This window comes from Mustelus asterias, chromosome 7, assembly GCF_964213995.1.
Source record: "Mustelus asterias chromosome 7, sMusAst1.hap1.1, whole genome shotgun sequence".
Classification (NCBI taxonomy): domain Eukaryota; kingdom Metazoa; phylum Chordata; class Chondrichthyes; order Carcharhiniformes; family Triakidae; genus Mustelus; species Mustelus asterias.
The window spans coordinates 7,333,660-7,358,015 of NC_135807.1; the positions used below are offsets into that span (position 1 = coordinate 7,333,660).

General features: G+C 48.6%; 1 protein-coding gene across 1 annotated transcript in view; it reads left to right on the forward strand.

Moving 5' to 3' along the window:
* Positions 1-10,187: 10,187 nt before the first annotated feature.
* The window catches only part of LOC144496032 (desmoglein-2-like), a 69,004-nt gene continuing 54,835 nt past the window's right edge, over positions 10,188-24,356 (forward strand). Inside the window, exon 1 of the mRNA XM_078216985.1 lies at positions 10,188-10,250. The gene's annotated coding sequence lies outside the window, so the exon portion shown is untranslated. The remainder of the gene's footprint in view (positions 10,251-24,356) is intronic.

The window sequence follows — 24,356 nt, forward strand, 5'->3', positions numbered from 1 at the left end:
TACAGAGAAAGGTTGAATAGGTTAGGATTTTAGTCCCTGGAGTGCAGAAGAATGAGGGGAGATTTGATAGAGGTGTATAAAATTATGATAGGTGTAGATAGAGTGAATGCAAGCAGGCTTTTTCCACTGAGGCTAGGGGAGAAAAAAACTAGAGGACATGGGTTAAGGGTGAAGGGGGAATGCACGGTAGCACAGTGGTTAGCACTGCTGCTTCACAGCTCCAGGGACCTGGGTTCGAATCCCGGCTCGGGTCACTGTCTGTGTGGAGTTTGCACATTCTCCTCGTGTCTGCGTGGGTTTCCTCCGGGTGCTCCGGTTTCCTCCCACAGTCCAAAGATGTGCGGGTTAGGTTGATTGGCCATGCTAAAAATTGCCCCTTAGTGTCCTGGGATGCGTAGATTAGAGGGATTAGCGGGTAAAATACGTAGGGATATGGGGGTAGGGCCTGGGTGGGATTGTGGTCGGTGCAGACTCGATGGGCCGAATGGCCTCTTTCTGTACTGTAGGGTTTCTATGATTTCTATGAGTTTAAAGGGAATATTAGGGGGGGCTTCTTCACACAGAGAATGGTGGGGGTTTGGAATGAGCTGCCAGACGAAGTGGTGAATGCGGGCTCACTTTTAACATTGAAGAAAAACTTGGACAGGTACATGGATGAGAGGGGTGTGGAGGGATATGGTCCAGGTGCAGGTCAGTGGGACTAGGCACAAAAATGGTTCAGCACAGCCAACAAGGGCCAAAAGGCCTGTTTCTGTGCTGTAATGTTCTATGGTTCTATTTATGGGAACACCACCACCTGCAAGTTCCCCTCCAAGCCACTCACCATCCTGACTTGGAAATATATCACAGTCGCTGGGTCAAAATCCTGGAATTCCCTCCCCAACAGCGTTGTGGATCAACCCATATCGTGTGGATTGCAGCGATTCAAGAAGGCAGTTCACCAGCACCTTCTGAAAGGCAACTAGGGATGGGCAATAAATGCTGGAGATGCCCATGTCCCACAAATGAAATTTTAAACAATTATCTGATGCTTATCACATTGCTGTTTCTGGGATCTTGCTGTGCACCATGCTTCCTATGTTACAGCAGTCACTACACTTCAAAAAATACTGCACTGGCTGTAAGCTGCTTCAGCCCATTCTGAAATATTAGATGTGCAAGTTCTTTCTTCCTGTTATCGTGTGAGTTTGTGAAGCCACGGATTTCTTATCTTAGTTGAAGTGGTGGGACATGCTCACCACACACCCTCACTTTTCCCTCCTACTATTTATCTGGACACAGGGAGGCCACCATATTTAAATAGCCTGGCAGAGTAAACACAGGGGCCTTGTGGAGCAATGATGGTGGGCTGTTATGGTTCATTCAGGGAGTCCGAGTTGCTGTGGAAACGCACACTGTTTTGTGCATGTTGCAGTCTGGAGCTACAGATAGTGATGGTAGCGTCTCACATTTCTTTCCATCACGTGGCTCCATTGGAATGTACTGGAGGATTTACAAGCTGGTGCTCAGTGTTGTAAACACACCTTCCTTCGACACCAACTCCCGAGGCAGGACACAAACAGGACGCAAACCCACACAAACCCACAAACAGGCAGGACACAAACCCACACAAACTGTTGGCCCAGAGGCAGACCATAAGGCCGTTAGATGCGGGCCATTCAGTCTGCTCCCTCATTCAATGAGATTATGACTAATCTGTGTGATAATAGGGGCAGCACGGTACAGTGGTTAGCGCTGCTGCCTCACAGCGGCAAGGACTCAGGTTCAATTCCAGCCTTGGTTCACCGTCTGTGCAGGAGAATGGGGATGAGAAAAATATCAGCCATGATATGAATGGCGGAGCGGACTCAATGGGCCGAGTGGCCTAATTCTGCTCCTATGTCTTATGGTCTAATGGTATGTCATAGGTGAAACTAACGTAACATATTTGAAATGTTTATGATGAGAGCAAAATTGGGATTATTTTGGGCATTATGATTGCAAGAGGATTTGAGTACAGGAATAGTGACGTCTTGCTTCGGATGTATAGGAGCTTGATTAGACCGCACCTGGAGCATTGTGTGCAGTTTTGGTCCCCTTACCTCAGAAAGCACATTATTGCCATAGAGAGAGTGCAACAAAGATTCACCAGACTTGTTCCAGGGATGAAGGGACTGTCCTATGAAGAGAGATTGGGCAAACTGGACCTGTATTCTCTAGAGTTTTGAAAACTGAGAGGTGATCTCTAATTAAAACCTACAAAATGCTGAAAGGAATAACCTGATGCAGGTAAGATGTTTCCCCTGGTTGGGGAGTCTAGGTGTGGAGATGCCGGCGTTGGACTGGGGTGGGCACAGTAAGAAGTCTCACAACACCAGGTTAAAGTCCAACAGGTTTATTTGGTAGCACAAGCTTTTGGAGTGTCACTCCTTCCTCAGGTGAGTGAGGAGTTGTATTCACAAACAGGGCATATATAGACACAACTGAATTTACAAGATAATGGTTGGAATGCGAGTCTTTACAGGTAATCAAGTCTTAAAGGTACAGACAACGTGAGTGGAGAGAGGGTTAAGCACAGGTTAAAGACTTGCCTGGGCTTGCAAAATCTCACTAACTGTCCTGGCTGGAGACAATACACACCTCTTTAACCTGTGCTTGGCCCTCTCTCCACTCGCATTGTCTGCATCTTTAAGACTTGATTACCTGTAAAGACTCGCATTCCAACCATTATCTTGTAAATTGAGTCTGTGTCTATATATGCCCTGTTTGTGAACACAACTCCCACTTACCTGATGAAGGAGCGACATTCCAAAAGCTTGTGCTACCAAATAAACCTGTTGGACTTTAACCTGGTGTTGTGAGACTTCTTACTGGGGATTCTAGAACCAGGGGTCACAATTCCAAAATAAGTCCCCAAAGGACTAAAATGAGGAGAATTTATTTTACACAGGGAGTTGTGAATCTTTTTGGAAATCTCTCCCCCAGAGGGCTGTGGAAGTTCAGTTACTGAGTATGTTTACGATGGAGATTGGTAGATTTCTGATTAACAATATTGTAAAGGGCTATGGGGATGGTATGGGGTAAAAGGCATTGAAGTATCCAATCAGCCATGATTGGATAGAATGGCGGAGCAGGCTCGATGGGCTGAATGGCCCCCTCCTGATCCTCATGTTCCTAATACAGTTAGACCTCCAAAGTGGCACCTGTGTGGCACATGTGAGGTGAATTGTACCAGATGCCACACTGGGGAAGGTGTTAGTGCTTGGGTGGTGATCGAACAACGAAATGTTTATGACAGGGAGATCCTGATGTCATAGAATCATCAAAACCCTACAGTGCAGAAGGAGGCCATTCAGCCCATCGAGTCTGCACCGACCACAATCCCACCCAGGCTCTATCCCCAGAAACCCACATATTTACCCCGCTGATCCCTCTAACCTATGCATCCTAGGACACTAAGGGGCAATTTAGCACGGCCAATGCACCTAACCCACACATCTTTGGAGTGAGAGAGGAAACCAGAGCACCCGGAGGAAACCCACGCAGACACGGGGAGAACGTGCAGACTCCACACAGAGAGTTACCCAAGGCCAGGAATCGAACCCAGGTCCCTGGCGCTGTGAGGCAGCAGTGCTAACCACTGTGCCGCCATGCTGCCCAACAGGCAGTACTGATTTGAGGCCAGTGGTACCATTTTGGAGCTCAACATTCCAGCAGTGTCCTCTCTCATGCAGAACTGAACATGCATTCAGCAGCGGCATTGAAACAAGTCATTAACTACTCTCCAGGCTCGCTGCTGGTTGAGTTCTTTAGTCTGTTGCTTGGATTCTATCAGGATTTGGTGCTTTCTAAAGGTGGGTAATGTTGTGAAAGTCTACAGAAGGTGTTGTTTATCTTTATTCTTTCACGGGACGTGGGCATTTCTGGCGAAGCCAGTATTTATTGCCCATCCCTAATTGCCCTTTGAGAAGATGGTGATGAACCGCCTTCTTGAGCTGTTACACCCACAGGTACACCCACAGGTACACCCACAGGTACACCCACAGGTACACCCACAGGGCTGTTAGGGAGGGAGTTCCAGGATTTTGACCCAGCGACAGTGAAGGAACAGCCGATAGATTTCCAAGTCAGGCTGGTGCGTGGTTTGGAGAGGAACGTATAGGTGGTGGTTCCCAGCTATCTGCTGCCCTTGTCCTTCCAGCTGGTAAATGTTGTGGGTTTGGAAGGTGCTGTCGAAGGAGCCCTGGTAAATTGCTGTGGTGCATCTTTTGGATGATACACATGGCTGCCACTGTGCGTCAGTGGTGAACGATGTGAATGTTTAGGGTGATGGAGCTGAAGGACTTCATGTTGATTTCAAGACTTCTGCACAAAAGCGACATTCCCAGACATGGGTGCTCCAACAGGACATGGGGCGGCACGGTGGCACAGTGGTTAGCACTGCTGCCTCGCAGCAGCAAGGACTTGGGTTCGATTCCCAGCTTGGGTCACTGTCCGTGCAGAGTCTGCACGTTCTCCCCATGTCTGCGTGGGTTTCCTCCGGGTGCTCCGGTTTCCTCCCAAAGTCTGAAAGACGTGTTGGTTAGGTGCATTGGCCATGCTAAATTCTCCCTCAGTGTACCCGAACAGGCGCCGGAGTGTGGCGACAAGGAGATTTTCACAGTAACTTCATTGCAGTGTTAATGTAAGCCTACTTGTAACAAGAATCAATAAACTTTAAACTTTAAACAATAGACATCCCCCTTGGAATGAGCATAAGTTTGCAATAAGTCCTTGGAGGCAGACGTCCCTTCACCAAAATCCCGTTATTTACAAGTCTGACAGCAGCGTACAGAGTGCTTCCAGTTAGCAGCCTACACTCGGAGTCCCAGAGGAACTGACTCACCTGGGTAAATACAAACCAAGAGGCTCCCTGATTGGCCCATCAATTTGGCCCTAAATCAGCAAGTTCATATCCTAACAAGCCCATCTCAATTGCCGGATTAGTCATTACAGAGTTGGAGTCTGATCAGAGAGCACACAGAGCAGGACAAGATGCTGGAAGAGGGAGGAGGAGGAGGCAAAGCGCTCTCAGCAATTGGCCATATCCACCCAGAGCTTCCTGCCCAGTCCAGAGCAGTGGTCTTATCTGAACCTCAGCAAACAGTGTGTGAAATGCCTACACTTCACTAACAACATAGCTCAGTAAAATCTGCCACTTACAGCAGCAGCACCTGTAACCTCAGAGCGGGGTGAGGATTCCATTGCCAGGGGCAGCGAAGGAGCCCATAGACACCATTGTTATGTGTCTGGTTGCCTCCAGGCTGGAGATATTTGCACCATTTCACAGTTTGCTGTCCATTGCTGCGCAGAGGAGTTGACACAGTAAGAGTTTTAACAACATCAGGTTAAATTCCAACAGGTTTATTTGGTAGCAAATACCATTAGCTTTCGGAGCGCTGCTCCTTCGTCAGATGGAGTGGAAATGTGCCTACCCCAGTCCAACGCCAGCATCTCCACATCAGAGGAATTGACACAGTCTCTCTATTCAATGAGAACTAACTACATTTCATCCTCTCTTGTCAGAGTGAAGCAGGCAGGGAGAGCATGTGGATTTGCTCAGATTTGCAGGCACCTCCGCAAGATTACCCTCACTGCACCTTTGGGGCAGAAATTTGAAATCAGTATAAATCTGGAATTAAGAATCTACTGATGACCATGAAACTATTGTCGATTGTCGGAAAAACCTACCTGGTTCACCAATGTCCTTTAGGGAAGGAAATCTGCCGTCCTTACCCGGTCTGGCCTACATGTGACTCCAGAGCCACAGCAATGTGGGTGACTCTTAAATGCCCAGTGAAATGGGGGGCAGTTAGGGATGGGCAATAAGTGCTGTCCCAGCCAGTGATGCCCACATCCCATAAATGAATTTTAAAAAAGTTGGAAGGAATTGAATATCTCCTTAAACATCTACCAGTAGTCATCAACTGTCCTACCTTTCTGTCGTCCTGCCCACATTCACTGGAGCTCAATCTGCCCTCATGTCTACGTAATTACCTTTGTTTAACTCCAGAAAGTTAGTGTGGGATTTGAGTTTCTGACCCTCAAACTGAATTTGAAATTCTAGCATGTTATGATCACTCTTCCCGAGAGGATCCTTCACTATGAAATCATTAATTAATCCCATCTCATTACACGACAGTAAATCCAGCTGGTATCTGATTGGTTCCACAGCATCTTGCTCCAAGAAACAATCTCTAATATATTCAATTAACTCTCCCTCAATGCTACCCTTGAAAATCACAGGTTAAAGAGGTGTGAATTGTCTCGAGCCAAGACAGTTAGTGAGATTTTGCAAGGCCAGGCCAAATGGTGGGGGTTACAGGTACAGATAGTGTGACATGAATCCAAGATCCCGGTTGAGGCCGTCCTCATGCATGCGGAACTTGGCTACCAGTCTCTGCTCAGCGATTCTGCATTGTGTGTCTTGAAGACCGCCTTGGAGAACGCTTACCCGAAGATCAGAGGCTGAATGTCCATGGCTGCTGAAGTGTTCCCTGAAAGGAAGAGAACACGCTTGCCTGGTGATTGTCGAGCGGTGTTCATTCATCCGTTGTTGTAGTGTCTGCATGGTCTCCCCAATGTACCATGCCTCGGGACATCCTTTCCTGCAGCGTATCAGGTAGACAACGTTGGCCGAGTCGCAAGAGTATGTACCGTGTACCTGGTGGATGGTGTTCTCACGTGAGTTGCTGGTATCTGTGTCGATGATCGAACACGTCTTGCAGAGGTTGCTGTGGCAGGGTTGTGTGGTGTGCACAGCGAGCGCAGCGGGCCAGGAGAATCTCGTGTCAGCCGATTCATGGGATTCGCACATTCGTTCTCACCGCGTGGGCATCTCCCGGCGCTAGAAACCAGCGGGAACACCAAGTAAGTAATTTTAATACATTTGACATATCTTTGTCATGTGATTAGCGGGCCCGGGGCTGAATTCTCCGGGGGCCTGGAGATCGGGACGCTCCGGTAGGGATGGAGCTCAGGGCTGGCCCGCGACTGGATTGAGGGGAGCGATTGACTGGATTTGCTGGCCAGCGATCAAGCTGGCCAGCAAACCGGAGGCTGACAGTTCGGGGTCACTGCGCATGTGCAGAGACCCGCTGGTTTCAGCCTCTCCAGTGGGAATAGGCCCCACCCTCTGAAATCTAATGATATTCACGCCGGTGGCCTCTGCATTGCACAGAGTGCGGGAGATTCCGGTGTGAACTCCCACTGAAAAAACAATCGTGATTTACACCGTTTTCCCATGAATTCAGCACTTAGAACATTTTTGGGAGAATCGCGGCCACGGTTTGGGGGCCGATATGTTACTCCCTCCGGGGATTTTTCTCCCTTGCTATTTCTTACTTCTACCCAGTCTTGGATTCCAGCTTCAATATCATTTCTCGCTACAGCACCTGGTCTCTTCCTCTCCTAACCTGCACTCCTACCTTCTCCTTTAACTTTGATTTTCTAATGAAACCGAACCCTCCCTCACTCTATTTAGTTTAAAACCCTGTCTGCAGCCCTCGTTATGTGATTCACCTCGACTCTGCAACCCCAGTATGATTCAGGCGGGGTCCGTCCCAACAGAACAGCTCCCTCCTTCCCCAGTACTGGTGCCAATGTCCCATGAACCTGAACCCATTTCTCCCACCTCTGATTTGGTCTGTGAATGTCAAAGAATCTGTTTGGTTGAATAGCTGGCAGTATTTGCGAGCTGTGTGATGTCAGTGTGAGGCTTACTCAGCGCTGAGCCGATCAGGATGAGGTGAAGCATTGAATAATTGGCATGTGTCCAGACTGATAGAGTTTGTCGGTAGGTAAGTGGTATAAATGGAGCAGTGTCTGTGACCTTGACAACTCATGTGAGCTCATTGAGCTTCTTTTGTGCATGCAAATCCTCAAGGCTAGATTGCTGGCATTGATCCACACGGCTGTCTGCTCCCAGCACAGGAACAGACCCTTCGGCCCTCCAAGCCTGTGCCGATCATGATGCTCCAACTAACTAAAAAAAAACCTTCTGCCCTTACTCGGTCCCTATCCCTCTATTCCCTCCCTATTCATGTACCAATCCAGATGCCTCTTAAATGTTGTTAATGTGCCTGCCTCCACCACCTCCTCTGGCAGCGCATTCCAGGCACCCACCACTCTCTGTGTGAAAAACTTCCCCCGCACATCTCCCTTAGAGGGGGAAACCCCTCTCACCTTGAACCTGTGCCCCTTTATTTAATTTTTTTACAGTCACATTTTTCATGATGCGGAGATGCCGGCGTTGGACTGGGGTGGGCACAGTAAGAGGTCTCACAACACCAGGTTAAAGCCCAACGATGAAGGGGCAGCGCTCCGAAAGCTCGTGCTCACAAATAAACGTGTTGGACATTTTTAATGTTAACAGACAGTCATGCTTCAAGTGCACATGGTTTTAAATTTAAAGTTAATTTATTTATTAGTCACAAGTAGGCTTACATTAACACTGCAATGAAGTTACTGTGAAAATCTCCTAGTTGCCACACTCCGGAGCCTGGTCGGGTACACTGAGGGAGAATTTAGCATGGCCAATGTACCTAACCCGCACGTCTTTCAGACTGTGGGAGGAAACCGGAGCACCCGGAGGAAACCCACGCAGACATGGTTACTGAGTAAGGAAAGTTAACAGGAGTGTTCGTACAATCTTTTTAGATTTTTCAATCTATTTTCTGACTGTAGATAGTCCCCAAAGTCACTGCCTTCTGAGTGTGTCGGTCGCTGCCTGTCCAATCCCCGCCCCATGCTGATACAGAATAGTTCTCCTCCTTGTCCATCAAGGCCTTCAGTGCATCTGAAAATACTGCAGGTACAGCGCTGCCCCCCTCCCCCCGCACCCCCGTCATCCTCCCCCCCCCGCCCTTCCCTCCCCCCCACCACCCCCCGCCCGCCCCGCCTTCCACCCCAGTTTGTGTCATTGTTCATTGTTTTCCAGTTCAGGTACCAATACCAGCACCTGCTCCAGCCAAAGTGTGCAGCCCAGTATTAAGCGGTGCCAGTCACTGACAGACACTATAGCTCGCTTGCTGATACAGCTAGCGTGATTAGTGACTGGACACCTCAATCATTAGCAGTTCCGAGTTAGCATTCAACCTGTCTCGCAGTCAGTGGGTGCAGGTTAATCACAATTCCCCCACCTTCTTTCAAGGACTAATCACTTCTGCAAAATTGGAACTCACAGAATCCTACAGCTCAGAAGGAGGCCATTTGGCCCATCGAGTCTGCACCGACTACAATCCCATCCAGGCTCTATCCCCATAACTCCATGAATTTAAAGAGAAAATGCTGGAAAATCTCAGCAGGTCTGGTAGCATCTGTAACGAGAGCTGACCCTTTGTGAAAGCTTTGATTTGCTGAGATTTTTCAGCATTTTCTCTTTTGGTTTCAGATTCCAGCATCCGCAGTAATTTGCTTTTATCCCATGAATTTACCCTAGATAGTCCCCCTGACACTAAGGGGCAATTTAGCACGGCCAACCCACTTAACCCGCACGGTGGCACAGTGGTTAGCACTGCTGCCTCACAGCGCCAGGGACCGAGGTTCAATTCCAGCCTCGGGTCACTGTCTATGTGGAGTTTGCACATTCTCCCCGTGTCTGCGTGGGTTTCCTCCGGGTGCTCCGGTTTCCTCCCACAGTCCAAAGATGTGCGGGTTAGGTTGATTGGCCATGATAAATTGACCCCACTGTCAGGGGACTGGCAGGGTAAATATGTGGGGTTATGGGGATAGGGCCTGGGCGGTATTGTGGTCGGTGCAGACTCGATGGGCCGAATGGCCTCCTTCGGCACTGTAGGGATTCTATGATCTTTGGACTATGGGAGGAAACCGGAGCACCCGGAGGAAACCCACGCAGACACGGGGGAGAACGTGCAGACTCCACACAGACAGTGACCCGAGCCGGGAATCGAACCCGGGTCCCTGGCGCTGTGAGGCAGCAGTGCTAACCACTGTGCCACCGTGCCCGCCCAACTAAATCATTCCTTTGCTCAGCACCAAGATTCAGTTCGGCTGAGAGATGATTTGCATGCAGACTCTGAGGGTAAAATTCAAAATAATGTTTGCAGCCATTAACAACCTGGGTAGCTATGGTTACGAGACCAAAGGTTCTGTTGTCAGCAATGCAACTGTGTAATGAGAGAGTCAGCAAGTTGATAAGGCTGGATTGTACAGCCAGCCTGGATAGCTGGGCAGAAGCCAACCTCTAAGCTTTACGAGGATCCTTGTCGGAGGTACTGACTGAGTGAGTAACACTCAAAAGTTTCTCAGCTGTTTTAGAATGATTGGGCGGGGGCGGGTGGGAGAGGGGGGATTGGGGAAAGAAGGTCAAAGCACAGAGGTCAAAGGTAGACTGTTATGCAGAAGACAAGATCTGAGGCCCCCATTGAGGCCTATCGCAACTGAGGAGCCCTCTGGGGGACAGTTTATCGTGATGCACCACCCTGTGCACCATTGCCTCTGGATTAGAACAGAGACTGAAGGGGTGACCTGATATAGGTCTTTATGTTTTGACAGGGTAGAGGCGGAGAAAATGCTTTTACTTGTGGGGGAGACCAAAACAAGGGACCATAAAAGTAAGGCAGTCACGAATAAATCCCAAAGGGAATTCATGAACATAGGAATAGGAGTCAGCCAGGATAATTCAGGAAAAACCTCTTCAAAGAACAAAGAACAAAGAACAGTACAGCACAGGAAACAGGCCCTTCGGCCCTCCAAGCCTGTGCCGCTCCTTGGTCCAACTAGACCAATCGTTTGTATCCCTCCATTCCCAGGCTGCTCATGTGACTATCCAGGTAAGTCTTAAACGATGTCAGCGTGCCTGCCTCCACCACCCTACTTGGCAGCGCATTCCAGGCCCCCACCACCCTCTGTGTAAAAAACGTCCCTCTGATATCTGAGTTATACTTCGCCCCTCTCAGCTTGAGCCCGTGACCCCTCGTGAACGTCACTTCTGATCTGGGAAAAAGCTTCCCACCGTTCACCCTATCTATCCCCTTCATAATCTTGTACACCTCTATTAGATCTCCCCTCATTCTCCGTCTTTCCAGGGAGAACAACCCCAGTTTATTCATAGTCTCTTCGTACAGAGAGTGGCAGGAGTGTGAAAGCTGCCCCCAGTGGTAGGGGTGAGTAATAAAAATGTGTATTATAATTGAAGGGGAAGTTAGATAAATACATGAAGGAGAATGGAATAGGAGGTGTTTTTGATACAGTGAGATGAAGAGAATTGGAAGAAGGTTTCTAAGTGGCTTTCAGGCCGGGGTTGAGTCAGATAGCCTGTTTTTGTGCTGTAGTAGACGGAAATTTTTAAAATTCATTTATGGGCATGGCCGTCGCTGGCTGGCCAGCGTTTATTGCTCACTAGTTGCCCTTGGAGGGCAGTTGAGAGTCAACGACATTGCTGTGGGTCTGGAGTCACATGTAGAAGGAGCGACACTCCGAAAGCTTTGTGCTACCAAATAAACCTGTTGGACTTTAACCTGGTGTTGTGAGACTTCTTACTGTCACATGTAGGCCAGACCAGGTAAAGACGGCAGATTTCCTTCCCTAAAGGACATTCGTGAACCAGATGGGTTTTTCTGACAATCGCCAATGGTTTCATGGTCATCAGTAGATTTCTAATTCCTCATTTTTAAAATTGAATTTAAATTCCACCATCTGCCGTGGCCGGATTCGAACCCGGGTCCCCAGAATAACAGCTGAGTTTCTGGATTAATAGTCTAGCGATAATATAACTAGGCCATCGCTTTCCCCAAATTCGATACATCTCTCCTCTTCCATTTCTGCGCTGCCTTGGGTGACGGCCTCCAGATCAGTCTCTAATCTTGGCCTCAACACTCTGAGATCCTCCGTATTCCTGTCACTTTTGAATATTTATTACGTCTGACTGATCAAAGGTGGAAGCGAGAATTTCACTCCTTCGGTGTACAGTTTGTGTGCGATCACATACAAGAGATTCAAAGTTAAATGTATTTGGGGAGCTGTCGAACTGGAACGCTGCCGATTTCAAGCACGGCCTCCTCAGACTTATGCCCTTCATTATCAATATTTACTTCAGTTTTATGCTTGTTAGGTCTCTTGAGTGAGGGAAGCTGTTAAGCGTTGAGACAACAGGGGCCGTGATTCTCCCATTCCCCCTGCGCTAATTTTTTAGCACAGCGGGCTGGGAGAATCACACAGCAGGTGATGCACAGGATTCCCAGGAGCGTTTCGCACTCCGCTAGTGTCTCCCAGCACCGGATTTCCTGCACAGTCTGCTCCGCGCTGGAAATCGGCGGGGAGGTGGGGCTAGCATTTAAATGATATTTTAAATTTAATTTAAATGCTATTAGCGGGCCCGGGAATGAATTCCCCAGGTCCGCTAGTCTCTCCCACCCCGCCAGAGTGTTCCACTCCAGCGGGGATTACACTAGCTCCCCGCTTTCGGGTAACTAGTGGCCCAATCCCGCTGGACTGAAGGGAGGGGAATCGGGGCCCTCCAGTGTGTCCAGCAGTCGGGGGGGGGGGGGGTGCCCCTTGGGCATGGGCTCCCGGCAGTGCCAGCCTGTGCCCCCAGGCAGTGCCTGAGGGGCAAAATGCCAATGCCTGGGGGCACCTTGGCACTGCCTATCAGACATGAGGCAGGGCCAAGGGGCAGGGCCTATTTGGGGCAGGGTCTGATGGACGTGGGGCCTAGAGGGTGATCGGTAAGGGGTCCCGCTGCCACTCTGCCATTGAAATCGGTCAACTAAAGGAGGGAGGCCAGTGATCAGGGCAGGCTGGGGTGGTCATTGGGGGGGGGGGGGTCATCCTGCTGGTGAGGGGGATTGGCACTGCTGGGGGGTAACTGTTGGGGGGGGGGGGGGGGGCTGGAGATTGGGGCAGTCTGGGACGGGGGTGGCAGTCGCGGCTGGCCCGGGAATGCTTGGGGGTACCTCGATCAGGCCGTGGGAGGATTGCAGGGGCAGCACTGTGTGGGGGTCCCGGGCTCGATGGAGCTGGCGGGAACTCGGGGGGGCTGAAAGTGCGGGGCCACTGCGCAGGCGCATGCGCGAAAGCCTGCTGGTTTCAGTCTCCCAGGTGTGAGATAATTCTGCTCCTATATCTTATGGCCCTTTTTATTGCTTCCTTCCTCACATCCTTATCAGTGTTGCAAGGCAAGTGATGCTTTGCAAATCATAAATTTTTCATTTTAAATTTGAAATTGATAGGGTTTGGCGAGCCAAAGGTATTAAAGGATAACGTTGCCAAGGTTTAAACAGCATGTTCATTGATCAGAGGCAGAGCACAGACAGTATTCAACCAGCCCACACTCGCAAAACCCAAAACAGTCTGCTGTTAGCTGTGACTCTGCGATTGGGCGCTACTTGCTGAAGTTCTCGCTCTAGACTTGCCACCCAGTTTGTGTGAAGAATTGCTTCCTGACATCACCTGTGAACATGATGTGGAGAAACCATGCAGACCCTACGACAACGGATGAATGAACACCGCTCGACAATCACCAGGCAAGACTGTTCTCTTCCTGTTGGGGAGCACTTCAGCAGTCACGGGCATTCAGCCTTGGATCTTCGGGTAAGCGTTCTCCAAGGCGGCCTTCACGACACACGACAGCGCAGAGTCACTGAGCAGAAACTGATAGCCAAGTTCCGCACACATGAGGACAGTCTAAACCGGGATGTTGGATTTATGTCACATTATCAGTAACCCCCACAGCTTGCCTCCTGGACTTGCACAATTTCACAAGCTGTACTGTCTGGAGACAATACACATCTCTTTAACCTGTGTTGAATGCTCCCTCCACCCACATTGTCTGTACATTTAAGACCAGGCTGGCTGTAGAGATTTGCATTCTAATCAGTATTCTGTAATTTGATTTCTGTGTCTGTGCCCTGTTTGAGAACAGAGACCACTCCATCTGACGAAGGAGCTCTGCTCCGAAAGCTTATGGTATTTGCTACCAAATAAACCTGTTGGACTTTAACCTGGTGTTGTGAGACTTTCTACCTGTGAACAGCCAGGCTCAGATTTTTAAGGTTCTGTTCCCTTTGTTTTGGACTCTGTGAAACTATAATCAATTGTGAAAACCCCATCTGGTTCACCAATGTCCTTTAGGGAAGGAAATCTGCCGTCCTTACCTGGTCTGGCCTACATGTGACTCCAGAGCCACAGACTCTCAACTGCCCTCGGAAATGGCCGAGTGAGATACTCAGTTCAAGGACAATTAGGGATGGGCAACAAATGCTGGCGCAGCCGGCGACGCCCACATCCCATGAATAAATTAAAAATTTGGTCGCTCCAACTGAAATTTTAAAATTGTAGAGAAGTGAAATAGTCAAAATATAGAAGAGCTTCAAGTTCAAAACTTGCAAAACTACAGACCCACATAGACAAATGCTACCCAAATCAGGAAACAATAAAGTACTCATTACAGAATTGAAGGTAATAATGTATTTTCAGTTAGAATCATAGAATCCCTACAGTGCAGAGGAAGCCATTCGGCCCATCGAGCCTGCACCGATCACAATCCCACCCAGACCCTATTCCCATAAACCCCACACATTTACCCTGCTAATCCCCCCGACACTAGTGTCAATTTAGCATGGCCAATCAACCTAACCCACACATCTTTGGACTGTGGAAGGAAACCGGAGCACCCGGAGGAAACCCACGCGGACATGGAGAGAATGTGCAAACTCCATGGCCGGGCAGGGTGGTGGAGGCGGACACACTGGGAACGTTTAAGACTTATCTAGACAGCTATATGAACGGAGTGGGAATGGAGGGATACAAAAGAGTGGTCTAGTTTGGACCAGGGAGCGGCGCGGGCTAATTGTTCCTTGTTTCTCGTGGAAGTGGAAATGACTAGGGTTGGGAAGCATTTTCCGATCAGGGCCATTGTGATCTCCTGGACTCGTTTCGATCGCCTCAGGGGGTCGGAGAGGAATTTCCCAGATTTTTTTTTCCCCATATTGGCCCTGGGGTTTTTCACTCTGGGTTTTCGCCTCTCCCTGGAGATCACATGGTCTGGAATGGGGGGGTGGGGGTGAGTTAATAGGTTGTAATGAACAAAGCATCGTAGCTGTGAGGGACAGCTCGGTGGATAGGATATTGGTATGTAGATAGGCTGGAAAATTGGGCGGGGATCCTGGATTCAGGATTCAATCCTGGACCGGGGAGCGGCGCGGGCTTGGAGGGCCGAAGGGCCTGTTCCTGTGCTGTATTGTTCTTTGTTCTTTGTCCACACAGACAGTGACCTGAGGTTGGAATTGAACCCGGGTCCCTGGCACTGTGAGGCAGCGGTGCTAACCACTGTGCCACCTTGCCACAGTTCAATGCTCATTCTCAGTCACCCTCAAGATGAACAGGAGTTGAAAAGCATCTTAAAACAATGGAGGCAATCCGTCAAAATTCAACAACTTAAGAACATTCCTGACCATGAAGACAATTAGTCACCTGGGTTTTGTAATTACAGCAACAGGGGCCAGATTGCCATTGCCAAGACAAGCAGGTAATTCAGGAAATTTTCCATCTCCCTCCTCAGTTTAAAGGATCCATTTTCATTCCAGGGAGGTGGGGGTGGGATAGAGTTAGGCCTGCCAATCCTGGATGCAGATTCACAGCTGATTTGTCGAGAGCCGACCTGGATGGTTAGAGGGGCCACCATGGTTCTCCGGGAGTTTGACACTGTTGTTTTAGAAGCCCTCTCTACCCCTCACCCCCTTACACTACCTCAGCCTCCCTCCCACCCGGCCATACCCTCTCCCTCGCAGCTCATACCTTCCACCCACCCTCATCGCACCTCCATCGCCACTTATCTAGTATCCAGAAAGGGCAGATCTCAGGAGCCAAGTGGAGATGGAAAGAAAATTCTAAAATCTAATACATCTCTCACTTAATTGATTTGATTTGATTTATGTATGGGATACACTGAAAAGTATTGTTTCTGGCACGCTATACAGACAAACATACCATTTATAGAGTACATAGGGGAGAAGGAAAGGAGAAGGTGCAGAATTTAGTGTTACAGTCAAAGCTGGGGTATATAGAGAAAGATCAACTTTATATAAGGTAGGTCCATTCAAAGATCTGGTGGCAACAGGGAAGAAACTGTTCTTGAGTTGGTTGGTACATGTCCTCAGACGTTTTCTTGATGGAAGAAGGTGGAAGAGAATATATCCAGGGTGCGTGGGGTCCTTGATTACGCTGGCTGCTTTTCTGAGGCAGCAGGAAGTGTAGACAGAGTCAATGGATGGGAGGCTGGTTTGAGTGATGGACTGGGCTTCGTAAACAACACTTTGTAGTTTCTTGTGGTCTTGGGCAGAGCAGGAGCCATACCAAGCTGTGATACAACCAGAAAGAATGCTTTCTATGGTGCATCTGTAAAAGTTGATGAGTGTTGTAGCTGACACGCCAAATTTCCTTAATATTCTGAAAAACGTATTGTTTCTTGTGCGCTATACCATAAGACCATAAGACCATAAGACATAGGAGCGGAAGTAAGGCCATTCGGCCCATCGAGTCCACTCCACCATTCAATCATGGTTGATTTCAACTCCATTTACCCGCTCTCTCCCCATAGCCCTTAATTCCTCGAGAAATCAAGAATTTATCAATTTCTGTCTTGAAGACGCTCAACGTCTCGGCCTCCACAGCCCTCTGTGGCAATGAATTCCACAGACCCACCACTCTCTGGCTGAAGAAATTTCTCCTCATCTCTGTTCTAAAGTGACTCCCTTTTATTCTAAGGCTGTGCCCCCGCGTCCTAGTCTCCCCTGTTAATGGAAACAACTTCCCTACGTCCATCCTATCTAAGCCGTTCATTATCTTGTAAGTTTCTATCAGATCTCCCCTCAACCTCCTAAACTCCAATGAATATAATCCCACGATCCTCAGACGTTCATCGTATGTCAGGCCTACCATTCCTGGGATCATCCGTGTGAATCTCCGCTGGACCCGCTCCAGTGCCAGTATGTCCTTCCTGAGGTGTGGGGCCCAAAATTGCTCACAGTACTCCAAATGGGGCCTAACCAGTGCTTTATAAAGCCTCAGAAGTACATCCCTGCTTTTGTATTCCAAGCCTCTTGAGATAAATGACAACATTACATTTGCCTTCTTAATTACGGACTCAACCTGCAAGTTTACCTTTAGAGAATCCTGGACTAGGACTCCCAAGTCCCTTTGCACTTTAGCATTATGAATTTTGTCACCGTTTAGAAAATAGTCCATGCCTCTATTCTTTTTTCCAAAGTGTACGACCTCGCACTTGCCCACGTTGAATTTCATCAGCCACTTCTTGGACCACTCTCCTAAACTGTCTAAATCTTTCTGCAGCCTCCCCACCTCCTCAATACTACCTGCCCCTCCACCTATCTTTGTATCATCGGCAAACTTGGCCAGAATGCTCCCAGTCCCGTCATCTAGATCGTTAATATATAAAGAGAACAGCTGTGGCCCCAACACTGAACCCTGCGGGACACCACTTGTCACCGGTTGCCATTCTGAGAAAGAACCTTTTATCCCAACTCTCTGCCTTCTGTCTGACAGCCAATCGTCAATCCATGTTAGTACCTTGCCTCGAATACCATGGGCCCTTATTTTACTCAGCAGTCTCCCGTGAGGCACCTTGTCAAAGGCCTTTTGGAAGTCAAGATAGATAACATCCATTGGCTCTCCTTGGTCTAACCTATTTGTTATCTCTTCAAAGAACTCTAACAGGTTTGTCAGGCACGACCTCCCCTTACTAAATCCATGCTGACTTGTCTTAATCCGACCCTGCACTTCCAAGAATTTAGAAATCTCATCCTTAACGATGGATTCTAGAATTTTGCCAACAACTGAGGTTAGGCTAATTGGCCTATAATTTTCCATCTTTTTTCTTGTTCCCTTCTTGAACAGTGGGGTCACAACAGCGATTTTCCAATCCTCTGGGACTTTCCCTGACTCCAGTGACTTTTGAAAGATCATAACTAATGCCTCCACTATTTCTTCAGCTATCTCCTTTAGAACTCTAGGATGTAGCCCATCTGGGCCCGGAGATTTATCAATTTTCAGACCTTTTAGTTTCTCTAGCACTTTCTCCTTTGTGATGGCAACCATATTCAACTCTCTCTAGCACTTTCTCCTTTGTGATGGCAACCATATTCAACTCTCTCTAGCACTTTCTCCTTTGTGATGGCAACCATATTCAACTCAGACAAAACATACCGTTCATAGATTACATAGGGGAGATGGAAAGGGGAGAGCGCAGAATGTAGTGTTATAGCCATAACTAGGGTGTAGAGAAAGATCAAATTTATATCAGGTAGGCCTATTCAAAGGTCTGGTGGGGAAGAAGTTGTTCTTTCACACTTGGTCGTGTGACAAAAACTCCTATTCATGAACCCTGTCAAATCCTTTAGCTCCCTTCGGGCGGTCTATCTCTTCTAGAAACAAACTCCGATTCAGAACCCACATCATTGACTGATCTGAAAAGCAGCACCTCTGACAGTGCAGCATTCCCTCAGAAACTGCAGTGTTGGCCCAGAAATAGTGCCTGCCTCCTGACGCAGGGCCACGAGTGTCACAATCTGGGTCTCAGCAACAAGATTCCACTCCGGTACATCCCTTCAAAATCTTCATTCCCTCACCTTCTGACTCAGCCACAGCTGTGAATTATATTTACTTCAGAGTGGCGATTCAAAGTTAAGGTATCTGTAACAATGAAATTTGAACTAAATTCTTCACGTTGAAGGTTCAGTAAACCAAAGTCAGTTGTGGCTTTTAATTGAAGTAATCTTGCCTTTGAAGACAATAAAGAATCTCAGCAACCAGGTCGACGTAACTGCATTTGGCTCGGAACTGCTTTAAGTGGGACAGGTTTAAGCGTGACACATAATTTTCCATTTAACTCCTGATAGCTGGAACTCATAGTTAAAGGTTAACTCCCAGCATGCTAGGTTGCCGTCTCACGGAAATATTCGATTTTAACAATGAAGGAAGGGCTGCCACCATTAATTTTACTTCCCGAAGATTCTGGTTTGAAGTCCCAACCCACAGCACAGGGTCAAAGCTGACAGTTCCATGCAGCACAGAGAGAGTGCTGCACTGTCGAGGTGCCCTCAGTTGGGTGAGATGTTAAATTTTGTTTAATTCATTCGTGGGATATGGCCATCGCTGGCTGAGCCAGCACTTATTGCCCGTCCCTAGTTGCCCTTGAGAAGGTGGTGGTGAGCTGCCTTCTTGAATCGCTACAGTCCATGAGGTGTAGGTACACCCACAATGCTGTTAGGGAGAGAATTCCAGGATTTTGACCCAGTGACTGTGAAGGAACGGCGATATATTTCCAAGTCAGGATGGTGAGTGGCTTGGAGGGGAACTTGCAGGTGGTGGTGTTCCCATTTATCTGCTGCCCTTGTCCTTCTAGATGGAAGTGGTCGTGGGTTTGGAAGGTGCTGTCTGAGGCTCTTTGATGAATTGCTGCAGTGCATCTTGTAGATAGTACACACTGCTGCTACTGAGCGTCGGTGGCGGAGGGAGTGGATGTTTGTAGATGTGGTGCCAATCAAGCGGGGCTGCTTTGTCCTGGATGGCGTCAAGCTTCTTGAGTATTGTTGGAGCCGCACCCATCCAGGCAAGTGGGGAGTATTCCATCACACTCCTGACTTGTGCCTTGTAGATGATGGATAGGCTTTGGGGAGTCAGGGGGTGAGTTACTCGCAGCAGTATTCCGAGCCTCTGACCTGCTCTTGTAGCCACTGTGTTTATGTGGTGAGTCCAGTTGAGTTTCTGGTCAATGGTAACCCCAAGGATGTTGACAGTGGGGGATTCAGTGACGGTTACACCATTGAATGTCAAGGGGCGGTGGTTAGAGTGTCTCTTATTGGTGATGGTCATTGCCTGGCATTTGTGTGGCGCGAATGTTATTTGCCACTTGTCAGCCCAAGCCTGGATATTGTCCAGATCTTGTTGCATTTGAACATGGACTGCTTCAGTATCTGAGGAGTCGCGAATGGTGCTGAACATTGTGCAATCATTGGTCCACTTCTGACTTTATGATAGAGGGAAGGTCATTGATGAAGCAGCTGAAGATTATTGGGCCTAGGACACTCCCCTGAGGAACTCCTGCAGAGATGTCGTGGAGCTGAGATGACTGACCCTCCACAATTATCCGTCTATGTACCAGGTATGACTCCAACCAGCGGAGAGTTTGCCCCCTGACACCCATTGATTCCAGTTTTGCTCGGGCTCCTTGATGCCACACTCGGTCGAATGCGACCTTGATGTCAAGGGCTGTCGCTCTCACCTCACCTCTGGAATTCTGCTCTTTTGTCCATGTTTGAACCAAGGCTGTCGTGAGGTCGGGAGCTGAGTGACCCTGGCGAAACCCAAACTGGGCGTCACTGAGCAGGTTATTGCTGAGCAGGTGCTGCTTGATCGCGCTGTCGATGACCCCTTCCATCACTTTACTGAAGATCGAGAGTAGACTGATTGGGCGGTAATTGGTCGGGTTGGATTTGTCCTGCTTTTTGTGTACAGGACATACCTGGGCAATTTTCCACATTGCCGGGTAGATGCCAGTGTTGTAACTGTACTGGAAGAGCTTGGCTAGGGGAGCGGCAAATTCTGGAGCGCAAGTCTTCAGTACTATTGCCGGAATGTTATTAGGGCCCATTGCCTTTGCAGTATCCAGTGCCTCCAACTGTTTCTTGTTATCACACGGAGTGAATCGAATTGGCTGGAGACTGGCTTTGAGTTGCTGGGGACCACTAGAGGAGGCTGAGATGGATCATCCACTCGGCACTTCTGGCTGAAGATTGCTGCGAATGTTTCAGCCTTATCTTTTGCACTGATGTGCTGGGCTCCTCCATCATGGAGGATGGGGATATTTGTGGAGCCTCTTCCTCCAGTGAGTTGTTTAATTGTCCACCACCATTCTCGACTGGGTGTAGCAGGACTGCAGAGCTTAGATCTGATCCGTTGGTTGTGGGATCGCTTAGCTCTCTCCATCACTTGCCGTTTATGCCATTTGACATGCAAGTAGCTATTTGGTAGCTTCCCCAGGTTGACACATCATTTTTAAGTATGCCTGGTGCTGCTCCTGCCCTCCTGCACTCTCCATTCAACCAGGGTTGATCCCCTGGCTTGATGGTAATGGTTGCAGATTGCGCTGGAATACAGTTCCGCTGCTGTTGATGGTCCACAGCGCCTCATGGATGCCCAGTCTGGAGGTGCTAGATCGGTTCGAAGTCTGTTCCATTTAGCACAGTGTTAGTGCCACACAACACAATGGAGGTTATTCTCAATGTTAAGGCAGGACTTCATCTCCACAAGGACTGTGGTCACTCTTACCGATACTGTCATGGACAGATGTATCTGCAGCTGGCAGATTGGTAAGGATGAGGTCAAGTACATTTTTCCCTTTTGTTGACTCCTTCACCACCTGCTGCGGACCCATAAGACCATAAGACATAGGAGCGGAAGTAAGGCCATTCGGCCCATCGAGTCCACTCCACCATTCAATCATGGTTGATTTCAACTCCATTTACCCGCTCTCTCCCCATAGCCCTTAATTCCTCGAGAAATCAAGAATTTATCAATTTCTGTCTTGAAGACGCTCAACGTCTCGGCCTCCACAGCCCTCTGTGGCAATGAATTCCACAGACCCACCACTCTCTGGCTGAAGAAATTTCTCCTCATCTCTGTTCTAAAGTGACTCCCTTTTATTCTAAGACTGTGCCCCCGCGTCCTAGTCTCCCCTGTTAATGGAAACAACTTCCCTACGTCCATCCTATCTAAGCCGTTCATTATCTTGTAAGTTTCTATCAGATCTCCCCTCAACCTCCTAAACTCCAATGAATATAATCCCACGATCCTCAGACGTTCATCGTATGTCAGGCCTACCATTCCTGGGATCATCCGTGTGAATCTCCGCTGGACCCGCTCCAGTGCCAGTATGTCCTTCCTGAGGTGTGGGGCCCAAAATTGCTCACAGTACTCCAGATGGGGCCTAACCAGTGCTTTATAAAGCCTCAGAAGTACATCCCTGCTTTTGTATTCCAAGCCTCTTGAGATAAATGACAACATTACATTTGCTTTCTTAATTACGGACTCAACCTGCAAGTTTACCTTTAGAGAATCCTGGACTAGGACTCCCAAGTCCCTTTACACTTTAGCATTATGAATTTTGTCACCATTTAGAAAATAGTCCATGCCTCTATTCTTTTTTCCAAAGTGTACGACCTCGCACTTGCCCACGTTGAATTTCATCAGCCACTTCTTGGACCACTCTCCTAAACTGTCTAAATCTTTCTGCAGCCTCCCCACCTCCTCAATACTACCTGCCCCTCCACCTATCTTTGTATCATCGGCAAACTTGGCCAGAATGCCCCCAGTCCCGTCATCTAGATCTAGTCTAGCAGTTAGAACCATAGAAAATTACAGCTCAGAAACAGGCCTTTTGGCCCTGCTTGTCTGTGCCGAACCATTTTTTGCCTAGTTCCACTGACCTGCACTTGGACCATATCCCTCCACACCCCTCTCATCCAGTTATATCCTTCAGGACCCGACCAGCTCAATCTGTAATGCTGTCACCGAGCCACTCTTGGTGGACATTGAAATCACCCACCCATAGTACATTCTGCGCCCTTGCCACCCTCAGTGCTTTCTCCAAATGTTATTCAACATGGAGTACTGATTAATCAGCTGAAGGAGGATGGTACATGGTAACCAGTAAGAGGTTTACTTGCCCATGTTTCACCTGAAGCCATTAGTTGATGTTGAGGACTCCCTGAGCAACTCCCTCCCGACTGGATGCCACTGTGCCGCTGCCATTGAGACAGGACATATCCAGGGATGGTAATGGTGGTGTCTGGGGTGTTATCTGTAAGGTATGATTCCGTGAGAATGACTGCGTCAGGCTGTTGCTTGCCTACTCTGTGAGACAGCTCTCCCAATTTTGGCACTAGCCCCCAGATGTCAGTAAGGAGGACTTTGCAGGGTCGACAGGGCTGTTTGTTTTGCCGTTGTCTTTTCCGGTGCCTCGGTCGATGCCAGGTGGTCCGTCCGGTTTCATTTCTTTGTTGAGATTTCATAGTGATTGATACAACTGAGTGTCTCGCTCGGCCATTTCAGACGGCAGTTGAGTGTCAACCACATTGCTGTGGCTCTGGAGTCACATGTAGACCAGACCAGGTAAGGACGGCAGATTTCCTCCCCTAAAGGGCATGAGTGAAACAGATGGGTTTTTCCGACAATCGACAATGGTCAACAGTAGATTCTTAATTAGAACATTAGCTGAGTTTCTGGATTAATAGTCTAGCGATAATACCACTAGGCCATCGCCTCCCCGAGAGAGCTTCCTGCCCTGTCAGGTGAGCCTCAAAGATCCCAAGGTCATGTTTAGGCGGAAGGGTGGCACAGTTGTTAACACCGCTGCCTCACAGTGCCAGGGAGCCGGGTTCGATTCCAGCCTCGGGTCACTGTCTGTGTGGAGTTTGCACGTTCTCCCCGTGTCTGCGTGGGTTTCCTCCGGGTGCTCTGGTTTCCTCCCACACTCCAAAGATGTGCAGGTTAGGTGGATTGGCTGTGCTAAATTGCCCCTTCATGTCCAAAGATGTGCAGGTTAGGTTGATTGGCCATGGTAAATTGACCATTAGTGTCAGAAAGATTAGCAGGGTAAATACATGGGATTATGGGGATGGGGTCTGGGTGGGAGTGGTGTCGGTGCAGGCTCGATGGGTGAATTGCCTCCTTCTACACTGTTGGGTTTCTATGATCCTTTGGTTTCCTCTACAGTCAGAAGGACATGCTGGTTAGGTGCATTGGTTATGCTAAATTCTCCCTCAGTGTACCCGAACAGGCGCCGAAGTGTGGTGACTAGGGGATTTTCACAGTAACTTCATTGCAGTGTGAGTGTAAAGCCTACTTGCAACAACAATAAATAAACTTAAACTTTAGTGGCGACCATGAAACTATCACTGATTTAAAACAAAACCCATCTGGTTCACTGATGTCCCTTTAGGGAAGGAAATCTGCCGTCCTGACCCGGTCTGGCCTACATGTGACTCCAGAGCCACAGCAATGTGACTGACTCTTAAATGCCCTCTGAAATGGCCCAACAAGCCACTCATATCAAGGGCAAATTTTGGCCCAGCCAGTGACACCCACATCCCACCAAAGAATATTTCAAAAGTGACGACACTTCCAAAGCTGTAAGCGCTTTGTGGTTTCCCGAGGCTGTGAGTCTTCCTTGATCTGAGTGGAGGAAAGTCACACAAATCCCGTCCCCGCTGAAAACGGTGGTTCCCAAACAAAAGAACATACTGAAAATACACCGCAACTCCTGATGTTCAATAAGGAGAAAGTACTGACTCACCCTGGGG